The sequence below is a fragment of the Mesocricetus auratus genome, unplaced genomic scaffold (genome assembly GCF_017639785.1).
Source record: "Mesocricetus auratus isolate SY011 unplaced genomic scaffold, BCM_Maur_2.0 contig_12370_pilon_obj, whole genome shotgun sequence".
NCBI classification, from domain to species: domain Eukaryota; kingdom Metazoa; phylum Chordata; class Mammalia; order Rodentia; family Cricetidae; genus Mesocricetus; species Mesocricetus auratus.
Genome location: NW_024434574.1, coordinates 14,590 through 21,079, shown reverse-complemented (window position 1 = coordinate 21,079; position 6,490 = coordinate 14,590). Strand labels below are relative to the sequence as shown.

At 41.9% G+C, this 6,490-nt stretch overlaps 1 pseudogene; it reads left to right on the top strand.

Annotated features, from left to right (window-relative positions):
• Window positions 1-2,280: 2,280 nt before the first annotated feature.
• On the top strand, window positions 2,281-3,015 carry LOC121138628 (annotated as a pseudogene).
• Window positions 3,016-6,490: the final 3,475 nt, after the last annotated feature.

The following is a 6,490-nucleotide window of genomic DNA, read 5'->3' as shown; positions in this document are numbered from 1 at the left end:
AACTTCCTGTTCCCCCATGACCAACTCCCTACCTCTTTACCCCCTCTCTTCTTCCCAGGTCCCACTCCCCCCACCCCTCGCCGTGTTCCCCATCCATTCAGAGGATCTTGTCTCAGGTAGATTCTTAAATTGTGTGGTATTGTTAGTTTTCAACAAGTTACACATGTAGATACTTACACCTTGTTGTATCCTTAGTTTTCAATAAGTTACCCATGTAGTTTCTCACACAGTGTTGTATTGTTAGATTTCAATTAGTTACACGTGTGGATTCTCAGACAGCATTGTATCTTTAGTTTTCAAGAAGTTACACCTATAGACTCTCACACAGCATTGAGTAGTTAGTTTTCAAAATGATACATGTGTAGAATCTCACTCAGCATTGTCTCTTTGTTTTCAATAAGGTACACGTCTATTATCTCCAACAGCGTTGTTTTGTTATTTTTCAATAAGGTACACATATGGAAACTCAAACAGAGTTCTTTCATTAGTTTTCAAGAATTTATGCATGTTGATTCTCACACAGTGTTGTATCATTAGTTATCAATAGGTACATGTATTGAATATCACGAAGCATTGTATCATTAGTTTTCCATAAGTTACATGTTTTGAATCTCACACAGCGTTGTATGGTTAGTTTTCAGTAAGTTACACGTGTTGAATTTCACACAGTATTGTATAATGTGTTTACAAAAAGTTATGCATGTTGTTCCTCACACAGAGTTGTGTTGCTAGTTTTCAATAAGTTACAAGTGTTGTATGTCATACAGCGTTGTAGTGTTAGTTTTCAATAAGGAACATGTGTAGAATCTCACAAAGCATTGTATCATTAGTTTTCAAGAAAATATGCATGTAGTTTCTCACACAGTGTTGTAATGTTAGTTATCAATAAGGTACACGTGTTGAGTCTCACACAGCGTTGTATCATTAGTTTTCAATGAGGAACATGTGTAGAATCTCACACAGCGTTGTATCGTTATTTTTCAAAAAGTTACGCATCTTGATCCTCAAACGGTGTTGTATTGGTGGTTTTCAAGATGTGTCCCTTTTAGCTTCTCACACAGATTTGTGTCATTAATTTTCAACAAGTTACACATGTAGTTTCTCTCAGAGTGTGGTATCAATAGTTTTCAAGTAGTTACACTTACATATTCTTACTCAGTGTTGAATCATTATTTATCAATAATGTACACCTGTAGATTCTCTCACAGTGTTGTATCATTTGTTTTCAATAATTTACACCAGTAGATCCTCCCACAGTTTGTGTTGTTTGTATTCAATAAGGTACACATGTAGAATCTCACACAGAGTTGTATCGTTAGTTTTCCATAAGTTACACATGTAGTTTCTCACACAGCATTGTATCATTAGTTTTCAATATGGTACATGGGTAAAAACTCACACAGCATTTTATCGTAGGTTTTCAAGAAGTTATTCATGTAGTTTCTCACACAGTGTTGTATCGCTAGTTTTAAAGTACTTACACTTATAGATTCTCACACAGTGTTGTATCGTTAGTTTATAAGAAGTTAGTCATGTATTTTCTCAAAGAGTGTTGTATGGATATTTTCCAAGAAGTTACATGGGTAGATTCTCACACATCATTGTATCGTTAGTTTTCAATAAGTTACACATGTAGAATCTCACACAGGTTTGCATCATTTGTTTTCAATAAGGTACATGATTAGAATCCCACCCAGTGTTGTATCTTTAGTTTTCAATAATTTACACATGTAGTATCTCAAACAGTGTTGTATTGCTTGTTTTTGTGTACATATACTTATAGATTCTCACACATTGTTGTATCATTAGTTTTCAATAAGCTACACGTGGAATTCCTCACATAGTTTTGTATTGATGATTTTCAAGAGGTATCGCTTAAAATTCACATACAGGGCATGAGCTCGGCGAGGAGGTGGCCGAGGGAGTGCATCTGGATCGCAGTTGCCTGTCCCCTAGACTCGGACCCCCATGTGTGGCATCTCTCCAAGGAGGCGGCTCAGGAGGAGGGCGCGCCCGTCGGGGGATCGCGGGGGGTGCTGGACAGGGAGGCAGCGACAGCGGTGTAGCTGAACCAGCTGCTGCCTGAAGAGGTGCACCCGGTTCAGTAAAGATGAGGGGCTGAGGTCGCCTCGGCGCTCCTGTGAGTCCCAAGCTCCCGCACCCCTGCCCCCTCGGCCTTGCCGCACTGCGCTAGTCGTCCGAGGCCAGGGCAGGGCGAGGCGAAGCTCTGCAGCCACCATCAAGTTTGGCCGAACCGCCCGGGGTGCCGTTGCCCGCACCATGTCCGCGGCCGCCTACATCGACTTCTTGGCTGCCCAGTGTCTGGTTTCCATCTCCAACCGCAAGGCGGTGCTGGAGAATGGGGGCGCTCCTAACGCCGATCGACTGCGACTACCTGAGTGCGAGGCGACCAAGGAGCACGGTAACCCTGGGGACACCTGGAAGGATTATTTCACACTGGTCACCATCGCCAAGAGCTTGTTGGACCTGAACAGGTACCGACTCATCCAGACCCCCTCGGTGTGCAGCGACAGTCTGGAGAGTCCCGATGAGGATATAGGATCCGACAGCGACGTGACCACCGAATCTGGGTCGAGTCCTTCCCACAGCACAGAGGAGAGACAGGATTCTGGCAACACGCCCAGCCCGCTCTCTGTCCTCCACTTTGGAGTGGCTGCGAAGGGGAAACACGCCTCTGAAAAGAGGTACAAGTGCCCCTAGAGTGGCTGTGGGAAAGTCTATGGAAAATCCTCCTGTCTTAAAGCCCATTACAGAGTGCTTACAGGTGAACGGCCCTCTCCCTGCACGTGGCCAGACTGCCTTAAAAAGTTCTCGCGCTCAGATGAGCTCACCCGCCACTACAGGACCCACACTGGCAAAAAGCAGTTCCGCTGTCCTCTGTGTGAGAAGAGATTCATGAGGAGTGACCACCTCACCAAGCACGCCCGGAGTCACACCGAGTTCCACCCCAGCATGATCAAGCGATTGAAAAAGGCTCTTGCCAGCCCCTTGTGAGTTGCTCCCTAGGGCAGCTAGGCAGAGATGGTCCCCGGAAGGATAAAGCTCCCAGGAAACAGACGAACACGTGGATACCCTCCCCAGCAGAGGCTCGCTGGCCACAGGAAGTCACTGCTCTTTGGTCATTAGTCTGATACTCTCCCTGTACTGTTTCCAAAAAGCACATGGTAGCCTAAGATCAAAGTCAACATTTGGTCCCCTTGCAGAGGAAACATGGAACCGTCTCTTGACTGTTGAAGGGGAAGGCAAATGCTTTTGGTATTTTTCCCTTTGTTTTGGGGGGCGGGTTGGAGGGAGGGGGCAAGGCCAAGACTAGGGGTAGGATTTTGAAGATTCACACTGGTGTACACATGTCTGACTGGTTGAGTTGACCCCTGGCTTCCCACAGTGACTCTGGGTCCTTGATGCTGGTTGACTCTCAGAATTGTTTTCTTCTCTTTAATGTAACAACCAGTGTGCTTCAGTTTGTTTAGTAGAACCACTCTCTCGAATCACTTTAACTTTTGAGATTTAAAAAAAACCCTCCATAGCACAGCTGTCTTTTACGCAAGCAAGAGCACACCTACTCCAGCACGATCTGTCATCTGAAGACTTGAAAACAACGACAACAAAAAAGCTACTTATAGTCAATGGATAAGCAGAGTCCGAATTCACACTAATCAAGACAAACCTTTGAGAGGTCATGATAAGTCTGGAACTTTCAAACCCTGCTTTGTATGAATCGTCCTTTCTGAACATAAACTGCACTTTTATTTTCTGGTACCGAGGGTGAGTAAGGTAAACACATTCTGTGAGGGTAGAAGCAGACGTTCTGTTTGGCACCACGTTATAATCTGCTTGTTTTACAGTGTACATGTTTCCCTGAAAACCCACGGCAGCTATGTGAGTGAGGGCAGAATGTATAAAACACATGCTGAGGAGGAGGAGGGTGAGGAAGGTAGTGTTTCAAAGATGGGAAAGTGAACAAACAGTTTTAACTTCATGAATTCGAATTTCCCAGTCCATTCCGATAATGTTATCTCGTCACACTCATGGCACCAGGACACAGAGCATGAGCATTCGTCTCTGTCCAGGGTTAGTTGATCAATGGGTGGATAACTGTTGCCAGGCCTGGAAATGCCTGTTTTCTTTCAGGTTTAATTTTTTGGGGGGGATGTTTATTGATCAACTATTGTGTTCTATGAGACTTCCACTATAAGGTGCAAGAGTTATATCAAAGGAAAGGGAGTTGAAATATGAAAAATTTTTAAAAAGTTTGCCCCTATAAGTAGTATCAAGGGAAGACACCACAATAATTTCAAAGGCGACTCTGCAGAACAGCCACTGCTGGTGAACACAGGTCAAAGAGACCCACATGAGTGACATCACATTGCCAGCTGTCTGCATCTGGAGCCCTACCACTACTTAGCTTGTTATTTAGGTGTCTACAATGGCCTGAACCACTATATCCATCCTACGCCATTTACTGAAAGCCTAATTTTGGCTTTTACATGGCCAGAAAAACAAACTCGTTTTCATAGTTTAAAAAAAAAAAGAAAAGAAAACAAAAAACCTCAATTGAGGGGAGTCAGCAGTGATCACTGTGGAAATGTTTACATTTTTTTCCTTCAGAAATACCACTTTCTGATGATTTTATCTTGTATTTAAAACAGGGAGCAGTGGTGCACCCTAGTTTAGCCGTGTGCTGCACATGGTGTGTACACGTGGAGTTCTTAACTGTAACGACCTCCACATTTCCCCCAGCACATGCTCACTCCCATCTCAGCGTGGGTCCTCCTGCAGCAGTCACAGGAAACAGCTGTCTCCGACTTACACTACAACAGCCATCACTAGCACAGTGTTTTCTGTTTAACCAATGGAGTTGTATGAGTAGTTCTAGCAAAGAGAACTGCTTTTAACATTAGGGACTGGGAGCAGTCCATGAGCTAAAATGGAAAGTGTTTTCTCACGAGAAAACATGTCAGGAAAAATAAAGAACACTTTCTACCTCTGTTTGAGATTTTTGAAACGCTTATTTTAAACCAAATTTTAATTTCTGTGTCCAAAATAAGTTCTAAGGACATCTGTTCTTCCATATGAAATAGGTTAGGCTGCCTATTTCTTCCTGAGCTCATGGAAAGGCTATGCATAGGGTACTCTGCGCGCTGCCTTTTATTGTGTGAGGAGTTTGAGGTTGCCTAGCAACTTGATAACTTGTATAAACTCAGTTTTCCCTCACAAAAAGAAATGAAGGAAAACCAAGTCAGTGACAGACAATCTTTATTGTTTTAGGAGTAAATCTGTATGTGGCTCTTGTCAAACACTTAGATGGGTATAAACGCAGCACCTTGTTAAAAAATGCACAATTTACTTCCCGGAAGAGTTGTTATTTGCCTTTTCAAGTTATTGACAGACACATTTGATATCTCTTCTATGTTCTAGTAACGTAACGTATACACTCAAGGCTTTTTATTCTTTGTGATAAGTCCTGTTTTTCGTCATAGAACAGGAAGCAGCATTCTAATTATATTTACTACATGGAAATATGGTTCAAATAGGACTACTAGAGTTCATTGAACACTAAAACTATGAAACAATTGCTTTTTATATTAAAAAGACCATGGATTTAACATATAAAAATCCAAATGCAGGATAGTAATTTTTGTTTACTTTTTTAACCAAACTGAATTTTTTGAAAGACTATCGCAGGTGATTAAAAAGAAAGAGAAGCTGTTCTATCTAATACTGTAAGTAGTTGTCATTCATGGAAAATATACTAGTTTTAGATTTAAGAATAGAAGTTATGACCCAACTGAGTTTAACAGACATCTATAGAAGATTCCACCCAAATACAAGGGGATATACCTTCTTCTCGGAACCACATAGAACCTTCTCTAAAATCGACCACATACTTGGCAACATATAGAAACCTCAGCAGCTACAAAAAATTGGAATAACTCCATGAATCTTATCTGACCACCATGCTTTAAAATTAGAATTCAACAACAACTCAAATTACAGAAAACCTACAAACTCATGGAAATTGAATAATGCTCAACTGCACCATTCCTGGATCAAAGAAGAAATAAAAAAAGAAATGAAAGACTTCCTTGATTTCAATGAGAATGAACACAACGTACCAAACCTATGGGACACTTTGAAAGCATTGCTGCAGGGGAATTTCATAGCACTAACTGCCCACGTGAAAAAAACTGGAGAACAGTCCTACTATAGAATTAATAGCACCGCTGAATGTTCTAGAATAAAAAGAAGCAAAGTCCCCCAGGAGGAGGAGACGCCAGGAAATAATCAAATTGAGGGCTGAAATCAATCAAGTAGAAACCAGGAAAACACTGAGAAGAATCAATGAAACAAAGAGTTGGTTCTTTGAGAAAATCAATAAAATAGATAAACCTCTGTCCAAACTAAACAAAAGACAGAGAGAGAGCATGCTAATTAACAAAATCAGGGATGAAAAAGGGGACATAACAAC